This window comes from Pinus tabuliformis, chromosome 6 (assembly GCF_031772625.1).
Source record: "Pinus tabuliformis cultivar Carrire ecotype Pingquan chromosome 6, CPIR1, whole genome shotgun sequence".
Taxonomy (NCBI): Eukaryota; Viridiplantae; Streptophyta; class Pinopsida; order Pinales; family Pinaceae; genus Pinus; species Pinus tabuliformis.
The window spans coordinates 1,832,308,084-1,832,320,800 of record NC_142292.1 but is presented as its reverse complement, the minus strand read 5'-3'; positions in this window follow the sequence as shown (position 1 = coordinate 1,832,320,800).

The following is a 12,717-nucleotide window of genomic DNA, read 5'->3' as shown; positions in this document are numbered from 1 at the left end:
CACTGTAAATCAACTGAATCACTAAAACATCAAGCCATTGAATACTGAAGCAAACCAATCACTTAACTAAATTAAATCAACCACTAAAACCAGATCAAATCAATGCACAACCAAAGATATACCAAATAACACTGTCACACATCAACTATCCTGATCAAGACATCATTGGTAGACAACAAAAAATAAAACATAACTCATCAATTGTCACCATCAAGCATAAATTCAAACCTTGATCAAATTCAACTCAGAATATATATGCGATTATTATTAAGTAGACTTGCGTATATACACACTTATCCTGTGTTAAACCTGCATATAGATTTCAACATACAAAACACAAAATTTATACGCAACAATATTGAAGCAGATATGTGTATGTAGGCAACATTACTAAAGCAAACCTGCATACAGATCTTAAAATATTGAATTAAATCTTTGCTGCAAATCACAACATCTGTCAAACCCATATATCGACGCACATACTGTTAAAGTCACATATAACTACAAATACATTATGATCATGCCATCACCATAGATACAAATCTAACATTGTTAGCTACACAAACATAAACCTCCAGATCAGACCACACATGAATAATTCATTACAAAATGCAAACTCAACTCCTTGATCTCCTTATCCTTACATAGATTTTTCCTTTACCAATACCACATGAAAATCCTTGGGTAATGTTGACGGTATTTGCTTGACATGATCAAATAGACGTTGCCATCACAATAATATGGGAAATTACCATGGTAATAGCTCCCGGTTTCCTGTTTTCCATGGTTCAGATTATGTACACAACTTTTGTTCATAGAACCTACGTATGTACGAAACTCTTCTTCATAGGAATTACGTATACTTATCATACTTCACAATTTCCATGCATTCTGTGACTTAGCTGTCATTCTTCTCCCATATCCTCTGTAATAATTGTGCCAATATTCCTGATATCTACATTAGTTCCATAACCATCATATTATAATCAAGTTGACATCAAGGACATATTTTTCAAGTAGGTTGCCATCAAGGACAACACATTAACCATAATGCCAACAATCGCCCCCTTGGGACTTGATGAAAATCTCTTTAGTGTTTGGAGACCACTTGTAAACACATGAAAACACCAATTCTTCTCTCCCACTTTGACATAAAGGGAAAAGGGATGAACCAAGATGAATGAAGTACTTTCCCTTGTAGCACTCAATACTGTAAGTCTGATATGCTGATACAAATCATGAAATTTGCACACTAACCATGCTCCCCCTGAGAATATGCTAGCCCTGCTAAAGATATGCAATAACGCATAAGGATTTATGACTCTATTACATGACCTATCCTATACCAATGAATCTATGATCAATATCCCAACATAATGTAGTTATATATTGGACTTGAATTTTACATCAGTCACCCAAAATAATGGGGTTACATACTTGACATGGCTTGATTCCAATAACCCATACATAACTGAATTTTACAATGATCAAAACATGGGTCTTTTCATGACCTTTACATTAAGATACATCCATGACATCTATAATGTTAAACAAGAATCTCAACAATGAAGTATATTTGTAGCAAAACCATGATAATCATCAGCAACCACCATGCTCCAAATAGGAATATGCAACATAATCATCTGTTATCGGCAACATAATTGGAATAATGACAATAACATGAACATCCCAATCATCAAGAAACAATTTATCATCAAGCAGATGAGACAATTTAACATCAATCTCTCCAATATCATCAACATATGGCCAAATAAGCAATGCATTCAAGCATAATAGTAGCAAAAAAATAAGTTTTTTTACTAAAACAATTCATATATTTGACCTCATGCCATCAAGGTAAGCATACTCTCTGCACATATAGAAGGAGTTGCAATCGTTAAACAATAAAAACATATTGATCTCTTGGATCACAATACCATAGGAACCATATACAACAACATATTCTTTCCATGCACCAACAACATATGTGAAAACAAAGAGAACTTCCAACATCATAAGTCATCAACCAACATCAAATAGCACACATATCCTCCTCATAAAGTGCATCAAGATTTATATAACAACAAAAATAATAGGGAACTATCCATAACTTCATCACATGCAGTCCAATCATCATTGATAACTCACAACACAGTGACATCGACATATATTTTCCAGTAGTGAGTAAGACTGATGACAACAACAATAACCATGAATTAATCATAGGCAACACCATGCAATAAGGAGTGCTCAAAAGTCCTTAATGGAAACAATGAACCATTAGAAGCATAGAAGATGCTCCCCCTAAACCTGTGCAACTTTTTATCATCAATTCTAATCACATTATATCTTTCTTAAGAAATGTAGCAAAGAACCATACAACAACAACAACAATATAGGATTTTGCAACAACTCATAGATTCATCATGAAACAACACCATTCATAAGTAGCATATGAACATCCTCAACAAACTGGAAGAAATCAATATCAAAGCCAAAATGCTAATAATGAAATGATGGGAGCATATGAGAAACCCCTCCTAAAATTGTACTACTTATTTATCATCATCGAGAAGAATACATGACTATATAAGTCAGAAACCACGTGCATACGCAACTTTCCTTCATGAGAAACACACACATAATGTAAAATGTTGTTTTTTCATAACCAACACTCCCCTTGAACATATCATGTATGTTCCTAATCACAGTCACTTCATTAAATGCAATATCGGTAATATAAACATAACCGAAAGAATATCAAAACGAAATAGGGAATCATCATCAAGATACACATGCATAGCTCCCCTTGAGATCATATACCATTGATCCTGTGGACCTAATAGTCATCATCTACTTTCCATGGGGCTATGTACCTCACATTTACTTCTGCAGTTACTATTAGAAGTATGCATTAAGTCCAATGGACTACAATAGGGACAATCTTCCCTACGTCTATGACTGTTGCTCCTTCTTCCTCCAAATATTTTTGTAATTTATGATCATGTGTTCAAGATTGCGATGTTTAAACCATCTCATGTAGTCAGAGGCTTGTGAGCTTCCATTCCAACATATTGACTTGAAATTAGTGGCCTTATACCCAAATGAGTTACAAGTAAAACAATATCCATAAAACCATATTTTATCCTCGGGGATTGGTCTTGAAGGACTTGATATAGTTTCCCTGGATCTTAATGTTTTCATATTCGATGTCACTTTTTCACTTTCTAATTCTTCATTGACTTTAATAAAGTCACCTTTAAATTAGAATGTAACTTTACCACTTATAAAGTCACTTTTAAATTATAATGTAACTTTAGCACTTATAAAGTCACTTTTAAATTAAATTTATTTTACCACTTATAAAGTCACTTTAGGAGAAAAGTAAAAAATAAATCTGGACATTTTTCCCTAGGCAAAAGATCAAAACCTTAGGGAACCACTTGTCCTCTGGTACCCAAATTTTAACATGCACTTTACGATGCCCCAGGGAGAGGGAAGTGCGTGTAGTGAGCGACAACGAACTAACAAGCTTAGATACGCCCGATCGGAGATCCAATGGTATCTCCCCATGATCTTTCACCTCCGTCCCCAAACTATATGCATATCGAATCAATACCTACTAGTGGGCGGGAAAAAACAACAACTATTAGAGGAGCCGTTGAGGGCCTTCAGTGTTTGGCAAGTTTCATGCCTATTGTAATTGTATTGGAATGGATCAGATAGGCCCCCCAAATCCGCTATATGGAAGAAGTAAAATGCTATTCTATGTGCCCGGTCCTTCTTTCTTTAGGTAAGTGTCTAAACACATCAATTTTGTAGATGTAGAGAGAAGTATCTAAACAACTAGTTTTTTTTTATTAGGAATAGGTTTTGAATAAAGATCGATCCCCTTTAAAAGAAAATTCTTGGGAATCGAAACAAGTTGGTCATATTAAGATGTATATAGTATGGTAGTGGATGGGGCAGCAGTTGCTCCTTCCTCTCCCTTAGGAGTGCTTATCCTCACCTTACCTTATCAAAGTGCGGGTGGGGGCTCTCTCCCTATCGACAGGATCGAAGGCAAAAAATGTTGGCTTTTCTTTTATTTAGAGAGGGGGATCCATTACACGGTTTACAAAAAACACTCCTCCTAGCTTCCTAGATGGATAGATATGGTATTCCTTCTATCGAGTCTGATGTTCCTGGAATGGAAGTTGCACCAGCTTGGAGGAAGGACTCGCTCACACCTATAATCTTAAGAGGTAGCGAGAGATTTTAAGAATCTGACCTAGGCAGGGGTGGATAGGGACTTGTCCATCATCATGATTTCGAATCTCGTGCTGGGGAATTGGTATATGATATGTGCTCGTTCAAAGTCTGTTACGCTGCTCTTGTCTCCCTCCTGCAACGCGACTACTTTGAAAAGGCTCGTAGTTCATATATAGCCTAGCCGGTGTTGAGGGAGATTCCATATTCCATAGTAGCCCCTGGTGATGAAGCGCGAAGGCACCATAGATTTCCATTTTGGGTTCTACCTGAGCCATCGCTGGGTAAGTTCACCGGGAATGTGTTCCCGGAGGGATACTAAGTTGGTAGCCCAACCTTAAAATAGAGAAAGCCATGACTGCAAATGAAATTATAGCCGGATCTACCCATTAAATAATTGTCATTAAACAGCCTTTGTTGAATTTAAAGTGTTATTTATATTATAAGAAAAAGCGCCCCCGAACTTATCGACGAAGTAGTCGGATGCTTTCGGGAAGGCAAACGTGGCCCCTAACAGCTAATGACTCACTAGACTCATCGAATAAACATTACACGGTTACTCACTCCACTCATCAGATAAACAAGTGCTATCGTGTCTCCGTATAAAGATATGCACAAGTGGGCCGAGAGCATCACCAACTAGATCAACGCCTAACCTACCTCCTTATGGTCGAGGATCGCCCCCTTTTTTAATAGAGAGGATCCCTTTCAAAAGAGATAGAAACCCCTATCATTGATAAGCTAGTAAAAAAGCTAGAATCACTTTAAACCCCTTGAAAATAGAGAAGGCGATTTATTAGGAAGTATAGACAAGTACAAAGTGAGAGTTGAGAATAGAAGTTTCTCCCAGAAAGAGGGAGAGGATCATGATCAGGCACTTGCTCCAATTGTGAGGTGCACCTCTGTTAGAATTGTAATCATTGCTTTAAAATTGGACCAGATGGATGTAGAGAATGTTTTTCTGAATAATTGAAGAGGAAGAAGTGTAGATAAGAGCTACCTCAAGTTCGTGAGGTACATGAAGAAGTGTTATACTTGCAAGTAAAAGAAGGATTTCTATAGGTTCCTCAAACTTGATTGATGGATCAAGATTAATCCTATATGATCTGTCTTTAACGAAGAGCAGAAGGACTCATGTGTCAGAGGGAGTAGCATTTGGCCGGAAATATTTGCTTTAGAGGGAGCAATCAAGGCTTCCCTAGGAACCATTTTTTTAGCTTTAGAGGGAGTAGACCTCTAAGTTCAAAATGATGGATTGTCATTGACATTTTCAGGCTAGATAGCTAATATGCTGAAAGACAACAGTGGTAGAGGGAGGAACCAAAATTACCACAACAAGATATGTTTCAGTGTGAGAGGTAGCACCCAGTGAAGGTGACAAGAAAGCAGTTGTGGTGATGGACCCAGTGAAAGGAATCTGATTAGTTTTATGAGCCAAGGCATGTTGCTCAACATGGGTTGAAGTACCAGTATGGTACAATTGGTCATGACAAAGCTAGTTTTGATTTGAGATTTATCTTAAATAATGGAGTATAGCCACAAATTTTAGATTGGATAGAGAGTGTTAAAGACAAAAAGAATTGATCAAGATATTGTTTCAGTTTGGGCTCCATTACAACTTATTGGATGAACAGGAAGCAGACATCTGTCACACTCAGTATTGCAGAGGCCTCGTATATTGCAGTAGGATTGGCTAGTTGAGAAGCAATATGGCTTCAAAGGCTACTTGCAGGACCATCTTGATTAGGTGCAGGTGACGACCATAATGACAGGTCGAAGCATAGTAAGATCTAGTACCAAGACATAGTACAAAAGGAAGTAGTATGGCTTCCATATTATTTTATAGTCAAGCATATTGATAACAAAGGCTCTGCCCCTGGGTGAAGTTTGTATACTTTAGGGGCAAGATTGGACTTGTTGATAATGCCTCTCTTAGTGAGAGGGAGTGCTAATGAGATAGAATCATGCATTGACATTATCCCTTTGTTAAGTATATTGACACAAATTAGGGAGAATGGTCCAACAAAGGAAAATCATTCTTCTCGTGTCTAGTATGTTGACCTAAATGAGGAAGAATGGTCCTAAAGCATCAGGCCTCAAATTACTCAGTTAGAGTGTGGCCTTTGGAGATTCACATGGTGTCAAAGATATTGACCCAAATGATGGTGAACTAAGATTAGTTTGGATGCCATGTGTTAGGTATCGACCCAAATTATGTTGACTAGTTGATGCTAAATGATGTACAGTGTGTTTGAAGTACTGGCCCGAATAATGGTGAGGATATACCATAGGTTTGAGGTACTAACCCGAGTTATGGTAACTTGATGTTGTTGACTTACCATGTGTCAAAGTTGTTTGACCATATTGTAGTAATTGTTTGATGCTGCTGGTTTACAATGTGTCACGTTTTTTTACTTAATTATGGTAATGATGGCAATTTGTTATAACCTTTTCTTTGAGAAATTTGTCAACACAAGAGCATATAAATAGTCATTATTGATACCTCCCTAGCTAAGACAGAGCGTTGAATTTTGTAGCTATGGTTAGTCTTCATAATTATTATTTTGGTCATTGATGTAAAGCATGTTCTTCATGCTATTGTCAAAAGAGAAAAATATTTGACATGTTCATCATGTCATTTTCTTTTAAAGAAGAAAATTTGAATTTTTGGCTCTAAAGAAGCTAAGTCAACCCTCCTCCTAGTCAAGTCAGCCCCAACCTAAGAGGCACCCATTCAACCCAACAAGAGACTATATATATGAGGCATTCGACCTCCTTCCCAAGCAAGCAAGAAACTCGGTCTATTTGAGGAATGAAAAGAAGTATGAGGAAAGTGAAGAAGGTATGAGGCAAGTAAAGAAGGTCAAATGCATGCAAACACGTCTAAGGCAAGTAAAGAATATTTGAGGCAGAGCAAGGACAAGTCAAGGACAATTTTCTGAGGTTCGTTCTGATGAAGAGAAAGGAGGAAGTATTGATGAAAGGAAGGATGGATTATTTTTTGAGGCAGAGGAAGGACAAGTCAAGGATGAATTTCTGAGGTCTATTTTGATGAAGTATTGATGATAGGAAGGACAAATTCTTTTTGAGATAGAAAAGAGCTACAAAACCGCAATTCATAAGTATAAGAGGAGGTCAAAGTTTTGCCCTAGCAGAGTATATTAGATTGAATTTGTTGGGTAGCTAGTTAACTTGAGTAGGAGACTGATGGACCAAGTTTGATCAAGCTTATTCCATTGGTCAATTTGACCTTGTAAATAACTAGGATGTCTAGGTGTGTCTTTTGTTGAAAAGAATAATTTCTCTAAGGAAAAGGTTATTGGGTTTTTCCTCCATGTGGGTTTTCCCAGGGTAAATTCTTGTGTTAGTGTATGGCTATCTTGTTGTGGTCCTAATGGCATTTTAGTTTACTGTTGAAGATTCTTAATGTAATTGCTTTATGATAAAAAAAATGAATGAAAGAAAAAGATTAACCTAAGATAAATCATAATAATTAATTATAAGTTAGACGATAATTGAAAAATCAACACTCCTAAGATATTCTCTAATGCTTTCATTTCCTACTTTATCTAAAAATTCATTTGTTTCTTGTCAATTTCCAGATCGCAAAAAGGATCAAGTAATCAATGAAGTTAACACAAAATAACATGTGCAATATATGGTGTCATCTTGCAAAGTGTCGTGAACTAATCCTCGAACACCCCATACAATATATGGTGTAGCAAAATACATGGCTCATATGCATCGTTATGTTTCGAACACCAAAGCATGAAACATATATGTTAGCTGATGAAATGGGTTTGGAAAACAAGGTTAATTTGGCATTAGGAAACACATATCTTATTGAACCAATGCTATAAATAGTGACTTTTGATGATAGTGATCCTTTTAAGGGGTCATCCTCCACACTAGTAGATATAGATCTTGAATTGGATGTATAGCAGGAGGAGAAGGAGGATGGAGGAGAGAGTGGTAGTAGTAACGAGTGATGAGATTCTTCCATCTGAGGGTTATAGTATCCACCCTATATTGTATTTTCCATTGGAATTCCCACTTACAATATCATTGACTCAATATCTATGTAATACATTTTGATTTTGATGACATCAAACAACTTGATGAAAAAAATTCTAATTTAGGGTTCCTATTGAATATTCTAATCTTTGTGCATTTGATGATGATTGATGCTGTAACTAGTCGTGTCAATATTTTGTAAATGTTATAATTTCTAAAAGAATATATATATATATAACATGTCAATTGAGTTTGGCTTGGGTGGTTGGGCAAAATAGTTGTTATCCTCCCCACCTGAGGGTTGGCCTAGTACCAACAACCTCTATCTTGCCTTCGGGCTGAGAGGGAGGCTTTCTTCCCTGAGTGGTACCGAATGCAAAAAATTGTATGTCATTTGAGTTTAGCTTGGGTGGATGGGTGGAATAGTTGTTATCCTCACCACACAGGTTCAAGTCTCGTAAGTTAACATGTTGATGCTTTGGAATAGAGTAACTTTGTTGCGCTGTTAAGTGAATCTATAAGTAAAAATGTATATATGTGACATGTCCTTTGTGTCATGTTTTTAAGGTCGACATGTATCGTGTTAGATATTGCAACCATGTGTTCCCTTTGTCATGTGACTTAGCTTGCATTAAATATGCTTTTAAAGGTTGAAATCTAGTTAACATTGTTCCTCTTTTAAGAGTAACTAATTGTGGGTTTTTTCCCTTTTAGTTATCTTTATGCTATGGCTGGAATATTAATGGTGTATTATTCCTCTTTTTTGAGTTTGCTGCAAAGCTGCATTCTCCATTTTGTAGGCACACCCTCAAGCATGTTTGGAGGTCCTCCCTTATTAGGGTTCCTCAAATTAATTTTCTACATTAGTAACTAGCAAATTAAGGTTAATTATTGCTTCTTTATCTCAGGCTCATGCTATCCATATATCATCAGAAAACAACCCTCTCAATTTTTTCCTTTGACTCCATATGCCTAAGTATGGATTGTCACTAGTCTTGGTCCAACTTGTTTTGGTTCATTACCAAACAGAAGGAAAGACTTTTTGGCATTAAGAAGATGCTAGCATGGTTGCATTGGCAATGTGATTTCACCTAGCATATGATTTTTTCTTTCTTAGTTTTATATAATTTTTTCTATTTATTTTTTATTTTTGTGTTTATGTTAGAGTAGGGAAGGAATAAGTTATAATGCTCAATGGATCAAGAATAGTTTATTTTCATGTTTCCTTTGCCATTTTGGCTCATGCCTTTATTGTAAAGCCAATTTTTGAAAATTTGTAATTGGGACAAGAACAGTTGACTGCATGTGGAGTTACGGGGTGAGAATCTTGACATATCCCACCACATGTTTTTTTGCTTCTTTGTTAACGGATATAGTAGGTATGCTAGAGATTTGAAGTTTTCATACATTCTCAATAAAAGTCACATGTCACTCTATGGAGTTAGGTGTTACCCCTCGTATGGCATGAGGATTACTCCAAGTTGAAGACCTTACCCAAACAAGCTACATTATGATAATTTTGGCTTTGGAGCTAAGGTGTTGGTGCTTTGATGAATATTTGTTTATTGATTATCACCTTTTATTAGAGGCTTGTATTTTACACATGTGGAGCTTTTGTGTCTTCCTGGGGTTTTGGATTAGCATAATGCACTCTTCATTAACCTCTAGCATGTTCTATAAGGAATTCCCATCAATTAAGGGTTTTTCTAAGTAATATTAGTTATTTGTTGCTCCTCAATGTTTTGCATTGGTAGATTGGTGAGAGGAATTTATATTTGTTTTTTGTGTACATTGGAGAAGAGAACCTATTATTCCTAAGTTTTATATCATAATAGTTGAATTATGCACTTTGAGCTTTGTGATGGATTACTTGGATGGTGAGATTTCCAAGTGTAATCCTTCCTGGAGAGCCTTCATTCTTTAGTGTTCTTTAGTGGTTACATATGGTCAAACTCTACCTCTGTGCACATGATTTTAGAAATCAATTGATGGTTTTGGCACATAGTTTCTCCTTTTGATGGTTACTAAGTCACTCTACCTCTGTGCGTATTATTTTAGAAATCAATTGATGGTTTTGGCACATGGTTTCTCCTTTTGATACTTGGTATTGATTTTTTTATTAGGAGAACATCCACCTTGAGTGAAAATTTATCTAGGACATTCCAACTTAGGGCTTTATTTGGTGTTGTTACTAGTAATGAGCTATGCACTTTCTCCCATGATCATTCCATTACTCTGGGCTTGTTATCGCTTGGTTTCTTTGGTTGTTGAAAATTAGTACAACTCGTTATAGTTGGCACACACAAAATAGAGGTCCACTATCACCTCGTCCGAAGTCCCCACTCTTTAAGCCCAAACTCTTGTCTTAGGGCTAAGGGAGGCTTCTCATGAGTTAACTCCAACCAATTACTATAAGACCAATGCCTTATAATGGGCTCTGATGGTTGAAGAGAGGAGTTTGTTATGAATAAAATAATCCATAAAATATTAATTAATTAAATAATAATAATAATAATAAATTAATTATTTAACAACAATTATTAGTTATGAAGGATTAAAGAGTCAAATGACATGACCACTCAGCTTCATGGCCAGTCAATACCTATATAGGCAATTGTCACGATGTTGAATTTTCCATGGTACTAGAGAATCTATGTTGGGGTCTTACAATCTCTGACACAACCAACTCAAATGCCACAACAAAACTACTTTGCACAACAAAATAAACACAACAATAAATCAACAAGTGCACAATAGACATCTTTTTACAAATTTTCAACCCAAATTTCGTTATATTAATCAATCTTTAATACAACTGTCTAAGGCTCCTAAACTAGGGATCATGGCCCTCATACAATCACTAATACAAGAAATACAACTAGGGTTTGGTGTCAATCCTTTGATAACTAATCTACCCTGAACAAGATACCAACTGACTTACTCGTTGATATAGGCGGCCTCAACTACTTTCAGTCCACGTACCTTGAACACAATCGTTGGTCCTTCTGCTTCCAATCTACAACGCAACAAACCTTCCTCTATTAATGATCACAGTCCTTTAGTTCATTGAACACCACTCCAAACACTTCTACCCTCTAGCTGCTCCCTAGTCCATCAAGTCATCAACACATAGGGACTTCTGTGAGTTGTTCACAACTCTATTTGTGAACAACTCCTAAGCTGCCCACTTCTGCCTTCCCCTGTTGATATACGAAGACAATTCAAGGGCATGAAGGTTGCCCACTACTATTATAGATGTCCTCTTATCAGCAAACTAAGGCTGAGTATTAAGCCCACTTGGCTGGCCCTTCTTCTCATCAAGGTGTCAACCCTTAGGGCTTCAAAGTTTGCCTAACCAACAACTGGTGTTTGTCCTTCAAGAGGTTGTACTTAGGGCTTTGGAACAAGTCACTACAACCTTCCCAAAAATTCTCTTTGACTACTCCAAACAACTGTCCAAAGTAGGACTCAATCGTGCACCCTTTCTCCTTGAAGACGTCCTCTTCTACTCTCCCAAAACACCTATGATTCGAGCGAGATTTCTCTGAGGTACTTGACCCTGTCTAAGGCATCCTATCCCTACACAAAACTCTTACACCTACAAACCTCTTATTCTTGCGCTCTTGCTGTAGAAGAATGCGACTAGTCTTGGAAGGCCTACTAGGTTGTTCGACATCCCAAAAAGGGTTATCTTCCCCCTGCAATTACAACAAAAAAATTCGGCCCATACATAGAGAAATTCCACTTGTTTTATGCTTAGAATTACCCTCACAATCTCGGTCTATCCTCCGCCTTACTTTTCTACCTGCTCCTGCTCAAACACGACCCAAAAAGTGATGAGAAACAAACCAAAAACAAACTTCTTCCTCTCCTTCGCTAGGTCTCGTAGAGCTGCGACTAATTTAGATATACTCAACCCTCTTTTCTCTATCTTCAACATGAGAAAGGAGTGCGATGATGGATGCTGAATGAGGTCTCACATCACTTATATTTATATGATCTTGAGTGGCAACGTCTAGCCCTCTCTTGGGCCTCCTTAAAGTCAAGCCAACCTTATTTTTTGTATCACTTTGCCCACACATATAAATATATATTTTTTCTCCCATTTGGCACATGCTCTCTTGGAGTCCTTGGCATCCCCTTACTCCATTAAGGGTGCCTCATATTCTCAAAGTGTCAAATCATCAAAATGATGCATGGTTTCTCTTAGAGTCGGTCTTTACATCCCTCCGTCAGAGATCATTTCTCTTTTTGCATTTCATTTTTAGGTGTCTCGCTCGATTCACTCAGTTGCATTCTGTTAGGAGCATGCCATAAATCTGACGGAAGGGTCTTGTCATTCATTACCCCTCATGCCTTATCCATGCTGGCTCAGGTCTGTTCATCAAAATCAAGTTTTAAAGTCACTTACAGTCCTGTTTCAGTTTCTAGATCACAAGAGTCATTTCAGTCATT